The 20,593-nt window shown below is 32.6% G+C and overlaps 1 protein-coding gene and 3 non-coding genes across 7 annotated transcripts in view; 1 reads left to right on the top strand and 3 right to left on the bottom strand.

Moving 5' to 3' along the window:
* LOC117204030 overlaps positions 1-20,593 on the top strand; it is a 149,277-nt gene that overhangs the window by 83,476 nt on the left and 45,208 nt on the right. The window lies entirely within an intron of this gene.
* On the bottom strand, positions 547-618 carry Trnae-uuc. The gene has a single exon. It is a non-coding gene; the product is annotated as a tRNA-Glu (tRNA).
* On the bottom strand, positions 1,246-1,317 carry Trnae-uuc. Its single transcript has one exon. It is a non-coding gene; the product is annotated as a tRNA-Glu (tRNA).
* Positions 4,384-4,455, bottom strand: Trnae-cuc. Its single transcript has one exon. It is a non-coding gene; the product is annotated as a tRNA-Glu (tRNA).

Consider the following 20,593-nt stretch of genomic DNA (forward strand, 5'->3'; position numbering starts at 1 on the left):
TCAATAATCTTAAAAAAATTGACAAAGTCAACATTCTGAATAGTTTTACCGTATACATGTTACCCTTGTTTGGTTCAATTTCCGAGATATTTGCAAAAACCTTTAGTTTACGTTACTGTTACGCTTCATTTATTTTCAACTCACATAAGAAAGCAAAAATTATTGAGTTATGTTTGACTTAAATTTTTCTTCGACAGCCGTAAGGCTGCCGATAACGCTATAATTAATATTTATCTTTGTATCACATTATCGTTATTCGAAATTAGAAATATTTTAGTCACGATGTTGAAAAAAAGGCTGTTCGATTATTACAATCATATCGTCGACGAAACAGAAGCTTTTACGGTTATCTCTGAAGTTATAGGCAAACAACGGTAACATGTGTAAGGACAAATTCTTCAGAATAAAATTCCTAAAATTCCTTGATAAAAATTTCATTCCTTCAGATCGGTAAGACCGTCCGTTTTGTTAATGATTTCATTAATTTACTAAAAAATACTATGGATTTTTATGCAAATAAAATAAGAAAAAGAATTCAAAAATAAATTCCGGTACCGGGAATCGAACCCGAGCCTCCTGGGTGAAAGCCAGGTATCCTAGCCACTAGACCATACCGGATTATATTAGGTCCTTGCTAAGTTTCAAAGAAACCGTAGTTTTTGAATATAATTTTCCACTTGTATATTAATATTCAAACTATGTTAGATAATTATTTACAAACCGAACGCCTTTATAATTTCAATAATCGTAAAATATGCCATGAATAGCTTTTCCCTATAACCGCTGCTTGGTTTAGTCTCCGAGATATTTGCAAAAAACGTCAATTTAGTTTACGTTACAGTTAATGCTTCATTAATTTTCAACTCACAGAGGAAAGAGAAATCAATGGGTTAGGTTTGATTTAAATTGATCTTCGACCGCCGTAAGGCTACCGATAACGCTACAATCCATATTAATTTTTATATCATATTATTGTTATTCGAAATTGGAAACATTTCAGCCATGATATTGGAAAATGGGCTGTTCGATTATCAAAATCGAAAGAGAAACTTTTGCGAATATCTCCAAAATTAAAGCCAAGCGACGGTAACATTTGTAGGGAAAAGTTCTTTAAAATATTTACCCCGACAACATATTTTAAGGTCATTAAAATTGGGAAGGTCATCAAATAATTTCATTAATTTACTAAAAAATACTATGTATTTTTATACAAATAAAATAAGAAAAAAATTTTCAAAAATAAACTTCCGGTACCGGGAATTGAACCCGGGCCTCCTGGGTGAAAGCCAGATATCCTAGCCACTAGACCATACCGGATTTCGTATCCTGCGTCATATTGGAACTGTATTTAAAGGAAAGATGTACTATTATATAAAATTTTAATGAATTAATCGCTCGTATGAGTAATTTTCAATATTGGAATCGTAATCAATACTTGAAAAATAAAATCTCATATAAAACTTATCTATTTTATAAGAAATAATATGTAAAGTAAAACCATACAATTGTTGGAAATTATAATAGTTAATAAGCATTTAATAAAGTAATATAAATTTAAATTTGTTCATATGTAGTATAATAAGTAAACAGAATAAAATATAATGAACTTTATTCTATCTATTTGTTATATCAATCGTGTTAATTTCGACAAATTTTTTTTATCTGTGGTGATTTAAATTTGTGTTTTAATTCAACAATGTTTTCTTTAACAACTTGAAATAAAATAAATTGTGCAAGCTCTATTCTTGTGAAATATTTAATGACAAAAAAGGAAACAAACCTTAAATTTACATGTTGAATTCAATCAATTTATTATCAATTTATTAAAAACTTAACTCAAAAATTTTGCCTTAAGCCTTCTTTGAATAAAAAAATAATGAAAGGCTGGTTCTAGATGTTCTTGCTTACACTATTAGCTGAATTAGAAACAGGACAATCTAATTAATTCTAATTACGAAAGGAATAATATACATATATATATAAATACCTCTAAATATTTTTAGCAATTAATGTTTATATTATAAGACAAAAGGTGATATATATTTTGCTTTTAAGACACAAGTAATTTAAAAATATTCTACAATGATGGTTAAAGACTCGTTCAAATTCGCTTCAAGCAACGTTCAGCAAAAGAATGGTACGTCGGTTGATTCATGGAATCTCAGCAGACGTTTTCGAGTGTTCAGGATCTAGTTATTGTTATAGGGTTTCGTCATAAAACTGTCGGTCCGAGCGGTGTAAGTTACGTGTGTAACTTTTCCTCGTATATTTTAGGTAGTCTTTTGCCTTCTGCATCCTACCCTTGTCCTACAGACCAAGAAATAATTTATAGCTATAAAAGAAACTTAAATTTTATATAATACGAATGTATATAAAAAATAGCTAATTGTTACAGAAATATTTGTAACATTCAACATCTCATCTGTTTATTACCATAAAGATAATATGGCAATAATCGCTTTATTATGCAAGTTAAAATTAATAACGTTCTCAATTACGATGTCTGATACATTCCCCTCACACTAAGTCGGCGTCTGTGAGTAACATCGCAAGTTACAATGCAACTATGAGTGGTGAATCATGTGCATTTGCCTGTATTTCGAGCGGTAAACCAGCGATTTCCTGTGTTTCCGTATTTGTGAAATGAGTAAGTTCATTGTTACTAGCTTTCCAGCATTTTCGCGAAAGTGTTCATGTTTACAAATTAACACTTTATTAATAAACTCTTTCTCTACATAACTGTATAAAACTAATGATTTTTATTATAATATCAGATATTTCGGCATCGATAGTTCGAATATTAGAAAGTTCGATCATAAACAAGGTTAATTTGCGATCTCTCTATATTTTGGCTTGTACTAAACATACAGTGACTACAAAAGGTATTTGTACGTACTCTTACTTTCCAATGAACAATCTTCTTTATTAGGTTTTACATCTTATTTTCATAGTAGGTACAACATTTTCGTAATCATATGAAAATACTTGGACTGGATTATTTAGTATGCAAACATTACAATAAATACGATGCTGTGCGAATATATTACTTTTTGTAGCTACTGTATGTTCCGCAAAATCCATTAAATATTCATAAATTACCGATCAGTTATCATAAGCAACCTATTTGGCATGGAATTATTTTCATCCAGCCATCAATTTATCGTCGAAGACACACACACAGGACGTCTAGCTAATACGCGTACGCTGCACAATTTGAATAGCGTGTGTCCAAACATGCAACGACGATGCGATACGATACGAAATGGAAAGCGGAACGTAATATTATAGAGGTTGGAAACGCGGTTTGGATCGATGGCACTAAATCTCCGGACAAAGGCTATTCAGAGCGTTGTTAAATCGCATGATCACGCCGATTACGGTTTGCACGCTTGGATCAGGAAGTCAAACGTCGTGCAACCGACATTAAATATTCAATAATCACAGGGCGTGGAGAAACGTGACTGTCAAGGTACCGTTGCATCTGCACCCGTTGCCTCCCTCCCACGATGCATTTTCTTCCAAGTGGTATCTACTTTCGAATTCTACTTTCTTCGCTTCTGTAACAAGCGTAAACTAAGCTCAGCTTTACGCTAATTTTAAGATGAGTCGTGGTTCAATGAGACTATGATGTAGGAAAGATCTATACAAAATTATATACTTAGGGGTCTAAGTCTGTAACTGTTGATTTAACAAATAGTTGTAAGGATAAAATATTTTCGAGTGTCGATAAGTAGACTCTACCCGCTTATGCTTTCACCAGGACATCTGTGGATGATACGCTATCCTGAAATATCCTATATCGTATGTATCGATATATAGGACAACCGATAAAAAATGACAGAGAAATTTGCCTCATCGATGTGACAACGAGGCCCTTGAATTTTCCTAACAGGACCATTCCTTTTCGTAACGGCGAATGGATTGGAATCGATTTGTATTCTGGGATTAGCTAAACGTCTTAAAATAGCGGCCGTAAAACGGAGTTTTGATCGTACATTACGAAGTATAGACTTTATTGAAACGTATATTTCTCACATTGTCAATATTGTATGACCAAAATGAGCAAATGTCCGGATACTTTGAAACGATCATTTAAATACTTTGGTTTGATAACGACTGTTCAAATAGATAAGATTGATTTCTAGAGATTGTTATTTATTTACAATAAACTTATTTTATGTATTAAATGGGGGTTTTTAATCTATATTGTGATTTTAATATAAAATTTGATTTTAACTCTTAATGTGGGCTAAACTTTGTTTTTTTCTTAGATAAGTGCAAAATGTACACATTTCATGAATGCTTTATTAGATAGTAATTAATAACAATCGCAAAAGCTAAAAAATATTTCATTCATTTCGTTCTAAATTTCAAAAAGAAGATTTCCGGTACCGGGAATCGAACCCGAGCCTCCTGGGTGAGAGCCAGGTATCCTAGCCACTAGACCATACCGGAGATGTTAGTTCTGTTGAGCGATTATGGAATCAACCAAAATTTGCCAAGGCAAAATTTTATTATTCATTGTTTTAAATATAATAAACATATATTTAATATCAATTTATTTTGTAACAAAATACGTAAATTGTTGGTAGAAGAAATAATTTGCCGTAGCGTAAAATAATACAAATTTATAGAAGTATATAGTTTATACAGTATAATATAATAAACAAGTAAAGTATAATAATTGATCATACAAAAATTATTTAGTCCTATACGCTTATACTTTATGCTTATCTGTGCATGCTAAATTTGGAAATAAATACTGTGCAATTCAGATTCCCTTTGAAATTATACTTTTATTTCATTAAATATTGTTGATTAATTCCTGTTTGATAATTGACAGTTAAACATAATTATAAAATATCGAAAACAATACCTTTTACTAATCTTCACTTATCCAATGCTTATGAGCTTTAGCAAATGCAAGTCCGTCTTGTTCGATTCCTAGAATTCAGGAGTGGTTTCTTTTGGGGTTTTCGTCCTCCTAAGTTAAGCACTAATTTGTGTATCGTTTTTATAGTTTATCTCCGCAGCAATATTATTTGCACTACGAAAACAATTCTTTTCGCTCAATCAATAAATCCGGCGATCCATTTTCAGCATTGTTTTCCGTGGTCTTACGTTTTTCGGCTGATCGCAATACATGCCTGCTTGTGCATGCATACATGCATACATGTTTGCATACATGTCAAGTAAATTCTTTGATTTACCCATAGTCCGTTCCTACTTAAATGAATTGTAAGCAATAAAAAGAATCATGAATCCAGAAGAATTCCAGAATCATGTTTTACCCAGATCGCCTTGCACTAATGTCCACTGTTTACAAGTGCTAAGCGGTAACTAACTGTTGTAACTTCTACATTGTTTATATTTAACAACTGGCGGTCTGAGGTTACGAAGCTTAAATATACAGCTATGTTATTACAAAGAGACAAACCGAATAGAAGAACAATATGCGTATAAGATGTTGTAATGATGCGTAGTGTCTATTTTAAAAAATGGTAAGCTTCGGTTAAACTAATTCCTTCCAGAATACTATTTTAGTAAATGCATAAGAAGAATGGTATATCGATTTTTATCTCCGTTAAGTAGTTGAAAGGTTTTGTTGAAACTAAATGCATAGATTGTTGTATATTTTGGAATTCTAGAATTTACAGGACATTCTTCGAAGTTTTATCGGTGAATAAACGATCACAAGGGAAAACCTTTTTATTAGAGATTGTAAGTAATCTTATAGTCCATCAAAATGAAAGGCACAGATGTTTCGCAAGTGTTACGGTATTGCCTGCGAATCAAAGTCATAACATCTGTTGTGTATTGATATCTAAACTTGAACTTTTAGGCTGTCTGTTGAAAAATTCACGAATGTAAATCTGCCTAAATTCAAATAAATGTAGATTTCAATACGTGACTCGAATGGAAGAAAATTTATTCAAACGGAATAAATTGCGAATTGTAAACTCACAAAGACAGAAGCACATTTACGAAAATGTAAATTTGAGTTAGGTTGTGTAATAAATTCACTAACGCTCCTTAAAAAGCATGTCAAGTGTTGCTGTTTCTGTATAATTCTTCTTTAAATCCACCCAATCGATAATGTATATTAAGTAATATGTGTATTTACTTTATGTCTTTTTATCATGCTGTTAACCTTCTTATCAAAATTTTAAACTTTCAGTACATCGTTCAGTGAATTCTCTTCGTCACAATTGCAGATTACACGTATAAATTAGACTCTTCTCAATATTTTCGCGTAAACTCAAATAAAATAATACAATATTAAGCCTAAGTTAACTTATAATAATTTGTATCGTGTCAGTAACAAATATTATTTTGTTAATTACTAGTTAAATAGATAATTACAAGCAACAATTATAGCTTGCATACGAAACCGTATACTGTGCTAATGCTTTTGTGTATGCCACGATATTTGTATTAATGCAATCAATAATTATGCATCTTCGATAGATTAAAAGAAATATCGATACTATACTGTATATAAAAAAAATAATTCAATTTTCTAATTCGTATCACGAAATATCAATTTGACGATCTCTTCAGATCGCAAAAATAATTCGTGAAAGCTGTATTACGTCAGGGACGTTTCATGGTCGCATAGTGTATACATAGACGGTGGTTACAAAGCGACACGCGAGATTACGCGTGTTACCTCAATACGCTCTACCCGCACGATTCTTAACTCGCGTGCACGAGTTAATAAACGTGTTTACAATGTGGGCAATCCCGATCTCCCGCTCCGGGCTTCCGTTGAAATTGCCAGAAGGTATCCTGCATGCGAATGCGATGCCACCGTTCACATAGCATGACTCACGAACGTCGCTCAAGAGCTACCTGCTGGATACAAGGAGCTCGAGCCTCGAATACCGAGGATTTGTCCTTGCATCCAGGTCAGAGATGGCGATTGACGATCACGATCGAGGAATTAGAGCGGTTTCCAAGCATTCTGATGTTTACTCCAGATTCCAGGTGGCATTTTCTCGTTCGGTGGATCGTTCTCAAATTGTGAAAACAAATGGAAACTTGCTTCTGATCGTTCAATAATAAACATATTTGGTAACTATCTGAGTAGCATCGATGACTAGACTGCGGATTTTTATGCGGACTTAATTTTTTATGAATGTAATTAAAGAGATGGAATGCGTACTTACCTGAATATTACAACGATTAATATAGTTTAGATATTTTGTATATTTTTGCACGATGTAGATTTTTTGTGCGGTGTTGCCATTTTATATTAAATAAATGAATGAAGTAAATCAAACTTTATGTAGATGCATAGAAATCCGCAGTCCATTGATGTTGGTACAATATCCTGATGCTCGAAAGTAGTTGGACGTTTGGTTATTTTTGTTGCTCGTACAAAATATGGTTTTGTAAAGTTATGGATGAGAAGAGCTCTGATAATTATTTTATTCTCTATTGTTATTATTGCAATTATTATTGCCAGGATCATTATCATTATTATTATTACAGTTATATATTGTGAAATATTATAGCAATGAATTTGATTTTCAAAATTTTATTACAGTTTTAATATATATGCAAAATAACACACATCCGTAAATTAAACATTAATTAAAACGTCACTATGATATTGATTACTATTTTGTATGTATTATGTAAATTATACGATAAACGAAAAAGAGTTCCTTTATATCAATAGAAAAAGAATCACGATTACATAACTCATATAAAGATTATATAATTACGATGAGTATAAAATTCATATAAAGATTATATAATTACGATGAGTATATAATTCATATAACATTATATATATAGTATATATACTATCAGTTTTTGTATACTACAAATATACTACAAATATTATTATCTGTGACAGAATTTTTACAAGTTTAATAAGACATTTAGTTTACCAACTTCAAAATATATTGAATTATATTCTTATCAATAAATGATACAGCATATTACGCAAGCGTATAATTGCAAAATCGATATCAATGGCATTTACATAGCAAAAACGACACAGTCTACTTAAAGCTAATCTTCCAGAAGTAATGCTACCTTGATATGGCGAAGGAACTGTCGTAAATCTCACATCAATTCAATGTATCCAAATGTATCCAATGTAACCAAAAATTCAATGTATCTGTTTATAATTCGGGTTGAGTTTCCAAGGAATTGAACAATAAACTGAGGGAAACTTTGTTTTTGAAAAGTAGTTTATCTCAGTTCATGTATGTAAATAGATATAGTTTTTAAAGGTGATATTTTTGACTAATTCGACTAACATAAAATTATGTATTCGTCCTACCTATTCCTAAAATTTAGGAGGATTTACAAACTCATAAAACATTTCACACGCATATTATTATCTTAACCCACTCGATGCTGACAATACAGCGTGCGCGTTCCACGATATCTATGCCACATATGGTGTGTGTATGATGTGGCGTGTGCTTTGAAAAAAAAATGATACTGTCAGTGTTTAAAAACTGTTGGGGAGATAACATTGTATAAAAAGGAAGCAAGTGTACGGAAATAAAGGTTGACATTATATTTAAAACAGAAAGGGAATAGTGTTCAGATTCGTTGGAAGTTTAATAATAAAATAAGACAAAGACATATTTTGATATCTAATAACAAGTATAATTTACATTATATTACTTGATTTATATTACTTGATGATTCTTAAATGTGTTCTCTTATGAAAGATATATACGAACACATACGTATTATAAAAATGTCGTTCTTCGTCATATATCGAGTATAACACTGCACAATCGTCAAAATGCACTGTTACTTTGCACATCGTGGATTTCTAGCGTATTTGGTTACCGCTATTGCTATCGAGAAAATATCGTGGTCCACGAGAGATTAAAAACGTTTCGTGGTTTCTTGATTCGTTTTATATACTTGTTTTTGGTACCATTTTTACCACTTCCGTTCGAACCATTGTTTTCCTAGCATTTGACGTAAAATATTGGTTTGTGGTTGATGTATTTAAATAATTTATATGCTATAGAAGTTTTTCAACTTTTTGACGTGCACTATATATATAGCTTTGCGTGTTTGATTCGTCGGAAGGAATGAAATAATTGTCAAGGCGGGTTTTATAATTTCAGAAGCGATTTTTTTGATTATGACATCTTTTGTACAAATGGTAGTAGAATTATGATAGCTGAAAAGATAAATTACGGAAAATGTTTGTAAAGTTATAAATACTTTTAGTTTCTTTTTTCTAAATAACAGAAGATCGTGACCTATGTAGAAACATCACAAAATTAAATCTTCGTCTCCTATCTTCTCATATAAAAAAGAAAATTCATGTTTTTTCATTGATTTTCTAAAGATTTCTAATTCTGTGTACTTAGTTAGTAATTGCGTGTTCGAGTATCAGCATTATGCACCTATTTAACACCGCGTGAAGATCTTATGTTTAACTTACAAATTTCGATCCGATAAAAATTTGAGAGTGAGATTATTTGACTTGGTAAATTCATAATAAGCGTAGTTAGTACAAGTTAATCGATAATATGTTAATTACTATACGGTTTCTCTAAAGAAACGTTGCATCGCACATGTTAGTTTTCTCAAGCCAATTACACGAAGCCAATTACATTAAAATACTAATTGTACATAGGTCTGTTCACAGAATTCCACGGTAAATTTCACAACCTCACAAAGCACTTATTACATTTCTCCTAATCTACATAGATAAATCCACATACATAGATAAAAATGCGAGAAAAAATTAAGAAAAAGAGATACAAGAACGACATGAACGACTTAACCATCAGACGGTTTTACCATCGGTTAAGTTACTTTCTCATACGAAACAGTCCTATCTCCTAAACCAAAGATGCAAAGTGTAAACAAAACGAAGCACATAAATCCACCAATATCCTCGACCGCACTTTATTAAACGCCGCAATGCTTAAAGGTCGTGTAACCAAGTTAAGCGTAACACCGTCATTACAAATGCAGCAGGTGCCTCGTGACATAACTCGTGCGCCGAGGAAATATATCACTGTAACAACACTTGCGTGTATTTTACCGCGGCATAACAAAGCTGCGATTGTTACATACGCACGTGGCAGATCGCGAAGGGAAACCGTGATGACATTGTCGCTGTACGTTAGTCGTTGTATAGGGCGAGAGAGGGCAAACAATCGCAGAAACGTCGAAAACGTGGCAATAACCGATGTCTAGGCATACTGACGCATATCGCGTAGCTTGGAACGCAAAGTTTGCGCTCGCAGCTCGCAAAATACGTGTCTCCGTGTCTGCCATTTCAACGGTGCTGTGTAAACAGCCAAGAGGATCGCGCGACCGAGGTCAAGCTGTACGATAGGGATGAAAAGGGAGAGGAACCGCGTAATCCCTACATATGAGGTTCCCTTTATCGAAGTTATCCCCGCTCCACGTTACTCGCTTTTTCGAAGACGCACCACACACGCTGCTGAGATTGTTACGTCCTCTTTATCGCGACTCGACGAAATTTTCGTTTGACATTTTCAAACGCGACGTTGTCACTAGTGTTACATGTTGAGCGTGTCAAGTAGAAGGTGGCGTGATAAATTGGGTTCTTACGATTTTACGGAAACGTAGTTTTGCTTTGGTATTTTTCTTCGAAAACGCGGCTAGTTTGAGATATAAATCTTTGAATAAGTGTTCTGTTGTTTGGCTACGAAAATTAGTTATTTTAACTCTTGGTGGTTATTTGTGTTAAGATGACAGGTATGTGATTGTTTGTTTATATTTCGTGTGGAAATGACTTACTTCATCATTTTAATATAATATGTTATCTGTCTCATATGTTTTGATTAGTATAATAATATTATTATTAAATGATAAATGAAAACATTATTTATGAAAGTTGTAGGTGTGGTTGTAAGAGAAACATAACGTAGTTACGGTGGTAAGCTTCTTTATAGTAGCGCCATAAGCGCCATGAGGCGGTTAATATCTTTCTTTTGTAAGTGAAATGTTCAATTCTTCATTGTTAGGTAGAATAACGAGAATACCGAGTATCAGAATTTACTGTACTTGGTATGTGAAATATAAGCAAACAGAAATTACTAAATATTACGATATTACATTATTAAATTGTCGATATCTGATTAATGGGTATTAGCAACTTTCTTATTTAATGTTCATAAAGTAATGCATATAATGGTTTTGACCGGAGAACAAGTAAATATCCATATTTAACGTGAAAGTAAGAGAAATTCAATAAGAAACATTTCACGAACGGTGTGCTATAAATTCATGAACTTTATTAGATGACTCAGTAAATATGAAAGCGGTTTACATATAATTTTGTGTGTTTATAGCATTAAATAATTTATTGCTTTTACTAGAACTTTGAATTGATATAATTATAATGTACTTTAAATGAGAAGCGATTATTTTATAATACTTGCTATTATAATTGCCATTATAACGTGCTTATAATAGTACTTTAAAATAATATAAATTACCATAACTTACAATTAAATTACAAATTTTATTTGTTATACTTTAACACGAAAGTGCATAATATAGAAAACTCTGACTCAAGCAAGTTAACATAAAATGATATGTCCCTTCATCTGTATCTTATATGTACCTTAAAATAATAATGTTAAAAATGATTAGATATTGCTGCTTCTGCATATATGTTCAATATCACAGTAAACAAGAGCATTAACAATTAAATGTAATATTTGCTGTTGATGAACATTCCAGGAATAATTGTATTTCAAGAATAATCCGCGTTACTTGTTTACTATATATATATATCAAAATTCATAATTATCGAGTCATAGGAGTTAAGCACGTATGCCAAGCACGTGTTTTGATTGTACAATGCTGGATGAAGAGCAATTTCGACGTGGTAATCCCGACAAATAATATTGACTCAGACCTTGCCACATTTACATTTGCTTTTCCTTCTATGACGCTAGAAATACACACGCGTTCCATTTTCTCCCATTTTCTTTCTCACTAATTAAAATTTAAATGTTTGTTGTTAGCCATTCTGAAATAACGAACGTTGAAACTCATTTAAATTTTCCTTAAACGAAGACAGAAAATTATCACATACGTTTTCGATAATTTTTGAAAATTTGGTATGTGTGTAGATATAATATCGCTTTCTTTATGTCGTAATTTATAAGCGATACAGATTTCATATTTTTGCTGATTCATACTTGAACGTTGTATTTTAAAGTAATTTAATAATTGGATTACGAATATTTATACGAATTCTTATTTTTATGTATTTTATTTCTATAATTTAGAAGATGGATCTTCCTATAAATACTGTATAGAATTTCGTAGCCTATTGTTAATATTTGTATACAATAATTTCACTCGTGTTTTTAAATATGCTTTGATTTTCACACAATATTCCGCTCATACGATTATATGGATATATATATATCAAAGTTTTTATCACTTCCTTCTTTATATTCTTATTTTATACACGCGTATCTCGGATACTCTCAGTTCGACGTGAAACATGCTTTTCACGGAGATGTATTTTAAATTTTAACAGCTTTCCAGAGTTGCCGCGCAGGATATCAATTTTTCACGTTTTCCAATAAACATTTTTCTTGCATGCGGCGACCACGTGAAATATCGAACGTGCTAAGTGAATAAAAAACGTGGTGTGCAACTTCGTGTTATCTCGATGCAATATTTTATATATATACACGGGGTATCCAGACTCACAAGAATAGAAAAAAAAGAAATAGCCATGAAGACGAAAATGACGCGCGTGTACCAACGTAAATTTGAAACTTGATTAAATGCCCTGAATAACGTGTTTTCCGATTTTACGAGTTCAGTTAAAAACACAGATTAAGCATCTCGAGCAAAATTCTACAAAAATCCCAGAAATGTTTCCATACTTTCTTTACCTTTTTTATTTGTCTCTTTATATATGGAAATTGGATTATCTCATGTAACATATGTAAAAACTAACATCATGTGGTACAGTTTTATGTGCTATAAAGAAATATTCTGGCAGAGAAAATAATTTTTCAATTTAAATAATAGCTTATTATAGATAGTCATCGAGCAAACAGATATGCTTACAATTTAAATATACCTATGTACCAGTCAAAGTGTATTCTAAAGATATACACATTTTTCATGAAATATTTAAAAAATTGTAATATCATTTATTAGTCCTTTTTATTATAAAGAAGAAGTAATTTATAATTACACAAAACTTACATATTTAAAATAATCTCGTTTTCATTTGAATTCTCTTATTTTAACATATTTTGGAATAAATTAATCCATTAAAAGAATTTACAAGCGTATCGAAGCATCTTATATATTGAAGTTGAGTCATTCAAAAAATTAATTTATTTATCCTGATATTCGCTGGAAACCAAGACAAGGAAAGAAAATAAATTTCATGTTACTTTTAGTAATGTGACACTGACAATGAGAAATGAGGGTGAGGACTCGAGTAGAATTATACAATAATTCTAGGAACAAGTTCCTTTCCATGCATAATTATGATCCCTACCCCGTGCCCGATATCAATGTTACTTTATAATATGCCAATGAGGCTCGAAATATGTGACCAGAAATTCGAATAAAGGAGAAATCAGTTTCGAAAAGAGGCACGTGCCGAGGGTGATTCAACTTCGCCTGTCTGTCCTCCCTCTTTCTGTTTCCGCTTTATTGATTCTTCGTGAATTTAGCCACACTCGTAGCATGGAATTATTAATGAAGACAACGTGCTCTGTTTTCCTATAAATCATACAACGAAGCATTTTTAGAGTCAGTTTCTCAAGCAGATTACTTTTGTTCGTTCATAGAAATAGATGTCCTTATTCGTGTGAAAAGTTCTTTTATTCGTCAACTTCTGACTTCCATGATTTTTTACCACTACTCGTAAATCAAATTTAATTACCCTTAATAATTAATGATGAAATACACGAACAATTTAACAACCAATAACATAGAAATATATAATAATATTAACTCTTTTCATTGCTAATATTCTTACACCACCTTCGAAAATGGTATGAAAACATGTGAGTGCCCTTTGTATTTTATCGTAATAATACAATCAACATGTAACATTGTCTAAGATGCTTTTTTTAACTATTGAATCTAGTTTAAATAATTCGTAGATCCTCCTCCATGTCATAAATTAATCGAACAAAAATAAATTCTGATTAAAAATTGATTATCTGTACTGTATATGTAGAATGGTGTTTGTAATAAATGTACATTAAAAACTGTTTAAAGCCAGAAAAGGGAATATTCATATTTTCTTTGTATTGATGTATATTTGATATTTAATCGCTAATTTTAATTGAGCCTGCAAATAATTGTACGGTTTATTCAACGAGCTATATGTTAAATCATATTGTGCGAATAGTGCTATGTTTCAAGTGCAGAATTTCCATCAACAAATGGTGCAATTTTCGCATGGAAATTTGATTCGTTCCCACCTTACGAATAATCGTACAGTATCTATGGATTAATGTCATTTGCATCCCAATTGTTAATTAAATTCGTACAAGACGAGGGAAGAAACTTGGATGTTATACCGTAACTGTAAGATATATTCCGGCAATAATTTCTCACGATAAGACGAGCTATATCGAAGTTCGAAGGCTAAATTAGTTTGCATTTCTGACACGAACTAACTGTATTAAAGTATTTGGTAGAGTGAGAATAACCGTGGTCGTTAGTTACCGATTGATCGAGCGAAATAGAGTTTCCCAACTAGAAACCGACGGCGAGGAATATTTTTGAGAAATTATTGCGCTTAGTCAGATTATTTATCGGGTCTTATTTATGCAAAGTAGGGAATTCATTTGATAATCAAATTTATAACAAGTGAAAGAGAATATTCATTGAATAAACTTTCTTCTAGTTTCGGTACATAAATTCGATGTTTCAGTAGAATTAAGAAATGTATACTATAAAATTACTTTTTTTTTTAGTTCTAACGAGTTAATTAGATTAGAAGAAAGCTGAAAATCGTAGAAAAATATAGAAAACAATGATCATAGAACTGTACAATAGAATTGAACCTATTTGCTATAAGTTATTTATAAAATGCCAAAATTATGGCTCATACATAATGAAATTATTATTATACAGATTAGATTTAAGTTAAAAACCCTAAAGACATTAAAAGAATCTCGCATTGTAGTAATATATAATATACTTTACCTGAGTAAGTAAATGGTTTTAAATTAAAAATCGAATATGTATATCTCTTATGATATACAATATCGTACGTTTTACGTATATCTCTTAAGATAATTCGTGAAATAGTTCCCGATTCTATTATGCTATCTATCATGGCTAACTGTATTAGAAATACAGATTTCCTCAGTGTCTCGTACAGACAAAGTCAGGCACGTAATACTCAAAGATGATCGATTAAAATTGAAACGATTCCGCGAGATAATGCTATATACATGGTGAAACAATTCAGCTATATTCAAGTATGACATTAAGAATTTCAATTAATATCAGAATCCAAATTATTTATTATTGTACTTCAAAAATTAACTAAAATAGAAAACCAACTAAAAACGATTTATTAGATCCTAACGCAAAATAGAATTACTCGTTCCATATTATTTCTAAAATGAAAATAATAATACAGTAAAAATGATTCATTATCTGAAGTTTTTATCGTTTATTTTTATTTCAAGTAAAATTTATCCAAATCTGGTTTATAAATCGTTGTTTGGTTATATAGTTACCATTGTATTGTTCTCGAATTACAATGAAGAGTAGCCGTGTTGGAACTCAGTGACCGTTGCCTCAATAATGGCAACTCGAATTCGTAGCATCACTCACCGGTTTACTAACGGGTACAGACTTTGCGTTTCAGATTCGAGTTTTGCTCTTGATCTCTCTTCATCTATCGAGCTGTACAACTCGCAACGGATCTCTGTGTGTCTGCTGGTTCTATCTCGACCATTAATTACCTCGAAACGCGCTCGGATCCTACGCTCTGAAGTGGCATGTTTAAAATCGTCTTTCGCATTAACGATCGTACCAGCATCCTACTGCGGGCTCTTTTAATGTCATTTTTCTTCGAGGGATCTTGTAATACGAGGAAAATTAGTTTGTCCAGGGCGAACGAAAATATTTGTTCTGTTGAAAAAATTCTCATTTTAACCAGACGTAAGGCATAAGGTAATTTTAGTGCTGAAGATATTTACATAGACGTTTCGCTTGGATGAGAAACAAGAACTAATTTTTACAGGATAATGTCAGATTTTCAGTTTCAAGATTTTAGAAGTGAATTATCCCAGGGTTTGTGACTTTTGCTAAATTAATTGAATGCATACATTTTTGTAAAACGACGTGTTTAGGTTAACATTTGCCCCTAAAAATTAGGTATTAAATACTGCAATGTCTACAATGTCTGTACTAAGTGCATTTGTAGAGTAATTACAAATATTTTAAATATTATTGGAATCTTTTATCTATAGCGTCATATACAAAAATTCCATTCGATTCTTCTTACTTTTTGCCAGCTTGTACAATGCTGTGAATAATTACAGACTCAAACACTAATTCTAATATCACGAAGAATTTAGAAATAAAAATTTCACTTTATATTTATTCGCGGCACTCTGTATAACCAAGAAACAATTCCGCTGAGAAGAAAATTGTGCATTTTGTGACCGAAGTTAAATCTGACAAAATCGTACGTCGAGAGATTAACTTCCTGCTGCTGAACAATCGGCCCCTTCATTGAAACCTTTTCTGCTCTCGTTACCAGAGTATAATACGCGCCACCTTTTGCACGATAGCAGACGCAGTCTGAAAAAGGAAGAAAAAAAAAAGAGAGAGGAAGAAGAGGAACGGAAGAGACTCGCGTGTAAAGCGGGGCATATTTTACAGCGGTATGCCGGCAGCCAGGTGGCCTCATCTCGTTCACCTCTTTGGCGCCGGCTTTGCTCGAGGATTGGAGAGGGCTAGGTCTCTCTCGCTTCTCTGGAAGCAAGATAGTGGCCTAATGGCTTCTCGTCCTTATTTCGTCGTTTGCCATCCGCGCGCCGTGGCTAAATATTTGCTCGTCGAGCAGAGCTGGCCAGTCAATGGCCAGGCGTCACTCTGCCCGACGGGATTTTCTAATTTTCGCGTATTCTCTTTCGTTAGAGGGGCGCTTGGCTTTCAGGTCGGCTTGTCCGTTTTTCGTCGGCCAGATGGACTCGACAAAGGACTCGTGTTCAATCAATCCCGACGTTCGCCGCGGATTTTCAACCCCCGACTCGTTTCGAGCTTGAAAGTGATACTAATTTGCCGGCTCCGGGAGTTCTGTCCTGAAATTCAGCGAAAGTTTTCTCAGATAAGAAGGGTATTCGGACACTATTTTAATGGCTTGTTCAACGCTACTTGTTTTTTAGTTAAAGGCGTGGCTTGGGAGAGGTACGCGTTGATGGGGTTTTCTTGTTAGGGGTATAGCGCACTGAAGTTTGGCGAAATTCGGGAGCGAGGCTGGTGGAATTAAAATTGAAAATGCGTTTGAAAATCGGGGAAAATGAAGAAGATTTGTTCGGCGCGGTTTTCTGTTATTCGTATAACCACGACTTTCCTGTACGATGGAATGAATGTTAGCGAAATTTTACGAATCGCAAGTTACCACGATCAATAAATTCTCTCATAACGCAGGGACGAGTTACCAAAATTTTTACAATGGACTAATCTCCTCAAGGAATTATCGAGTTCAACTTTTGATTTCCACTTAGTCATTAACATGCTGCTATAATGGTTGATGCGACTGTAAACAATCAATTGAAAAACAAACAGATTTTGGTAATAAAATAAGTACGATTTCATTGCCCTTCGTTTGACTAATCAACGTTTTACAATACTTTTATTTATATACATAGATCTAGTGCGAGTTTAGGTTAATATAGGGATATGTGTTATGTACGTACAGGTTTTCGAACCTTCATAAAATTGGAGCAAGTGCGCGTCCCGAATGGAAATGAGTATCTCATTACACAGCGAAGGGACACTCGAAAATTGAAAAAATTCGTTGATTACCCACGACGAGCTGTTTTTTTGCACACTAATGACACTCGACTTAGTTTTCTCGGAATGTGGAAATGTCCAGAAGAAGAAAAAAAGCAGTTCACCTAATGAGCATAAGAGCAAATTAGAAATGGCCAGCATCTTCCTGTTTGTAAAATGAGATTGATGCTAAGAAATGCAGGATAAGTTTGAAAAATATGGCTTTTAATAATGTAATTTTTATTCATTCTCTCGTGAACACCAGAGAGAAGCTGAGATCTCGCTTTTACTCGCAGCAATTAATTCCTTTCAAGCGAAGTTTTACAGTTAATCTCGCGGCATTATTCGCTTTCATATCTTTCTTCTTTTATCATATTTTTGAATCTAATTTCGCAATTCTTTTCATTCTCAAACATTTCACGCTACAAAATTTCCTACAGGCAGTATTTTTTATCGTCGCACGCTATTTCTCCACTGTTTCGACTGTTTTCCGTGTATAACCGTACCAATTAGTTTCAAACCACTTTAACGATATATTACACGTGTTTACTAGGATTTTTACCGCATAATTCAGGATTGATACGCGCTAAAACTGGTATATCTCCACTTGTAAACCTCGGCTTATACAAGAGAGTTATGCAAATTAAAGCCTCTCGCGGAATGTCAGTTATTCTCGCGTTCACCCCTATGAAATGAAATTCCAACCGTATGAAAGCACAAATCTACACTTTTACTTATTGAAATTCAAATGTGAAAGCTCTCTGCCTCTTTACAGACTGTACTTGTCTCCTTTTGTCGTTTATTCAAGATAAAGTTATGACGTACTTTATAACATTTGGATACGAAAAATACGTTATAGAAAGGAAAAGCGTACAGATTTAACAACGACGCCTATCCATCTTCTATCTCGTTATAACCACTTTTTTTTGCAATTCTTATAATTAAAACGAGTGTTCACAGTGTTATAAACCAATATCAATCATTGTATCTATATTTTCACTTAAAATAAATGCATAGATTTCAGAAATATTACTCGTGACCTACCTACATCAATCTTTTTAAATAAAATTTTCAAAGGAGAAGATTTTTAAGCTTTAAATACAAAGTTAGTATTGTCATTTTGCAGCATAATATATTTTCATGTGTAACATATGATGCTACCTGCATTGTACAATATATTCGAACGTATTCCTGCTGCCAGGATATAAAGGATCGACATAAGGGTGTAAATTATATTTTTTTGTTATCTTCGTGTGCTGCAACCAATAATATTTCAATCTTGTATATCTATATTTTATATTTTACATGTTTTATACATACAGTGTCGTGAACAAATTTTCGAAACTTTTCTCTATGCTACTACAAATGAAGTAATAAAAATCATTTAGATATGTAGACGACTTTTTCATATACGATCCTGTTGATTATTAAGTATTAAACGTATCGCATCTAAAAAGTACTCTATCCCTCAAAAACTTCAAGAAAAATATTGAATAATCGAATAATTCTTTAACGAAGTTTGAAAAGATTTTCGGAAATGATTAGACGTCATATTGGCGAGTAGCACAGTTCCATTTGATTTTTTATGCAGGCTGATTTTCTACTATACAGAGGAATTATAAAGACAATCGTTCTTATCGTTATTATTGAGAAAATATGAAGTATACGCAACACTATGAAAAACGGGAATATTGATATTCGTTCTTTGATAATTTCTTATCGAAAAAGAGGCAAAACATTACAATCTATCGCGGATATGTTATCGCTGAAAAGGTCTATAGTTCATGATATATGTATTAGGTTGTCCGAAATGTTTCTTTCGTTTTATAAGAAAATAATAGACGCACAATGTTTTTTGTTTTATATTAGTTTATTGAATTATGCACGAATATAATGATAGAAATAGAACGAAATGGATCATACCTAATTCAATAAAATAATATAAAACAGAAATTGCTACTCATCTATTATCACCTTATGAAACGAAAGAAACTTTTCGAACAACCTAATACTATGTATATTTCTTTACGTATACTGACATGTGAAAAAGTCGCGAAAACTTTTTCACGCCATTGTATGTACACCGTATGTGATCAATTGGAAACAAATGTTTTTTCTACACAAAACGATACAAAACAATAACTGTTCGCACGTCACATAATTTTCTCAATCTATTATTCTACGGCCTTGTGATATGCAAATTGGTAATTTTAAAATGCTGTATTATATTCAAAAAGTCATAGGATTAAGAATTAATCGACCACAAGAGTCGCATGATCAGATTAGCATAAATAAAGAAAAGTCTCAGAGGTTCTATAAAAATGTCATCAATATTAATGGATAATAATCAAGGATGCAAACACAAACCGTGACGCGGATCAAATACCTTCTTCGACATTATCGAGTAAAGTTTTGAAAGTGAGATTACAAAATTCCGGTCGATTATGCTAATGACATCCCAGTTGGCTAGACGCCGAGTAACCTGAGAATAAGCACCACCCTGGGCAAATTTTTCTTCCGCTTCATCGAGAACGGAAAGGAACGTGTCAGTATCAGGAATTTCTTGAAAGTATTTATGCGAGGGATTTCTATAATATTTCTCAGCAAA

Source organism: Bombus bifarius, unplaced genomic scaffold (genome assembly GCF_011952205.1).
Source record: "Bombus bifarius isolate JDL3187 unplaced genomic scaffold, Bbif_JDL3187 scf7180000007977, whole genome shotgun sequence".
Taxonomy (NCBI): Eukaryota; Metazoa; Arthropoda; class Insecta; order Hymenoptera; family Apidae; genus Bombus; species Bombus bifarius.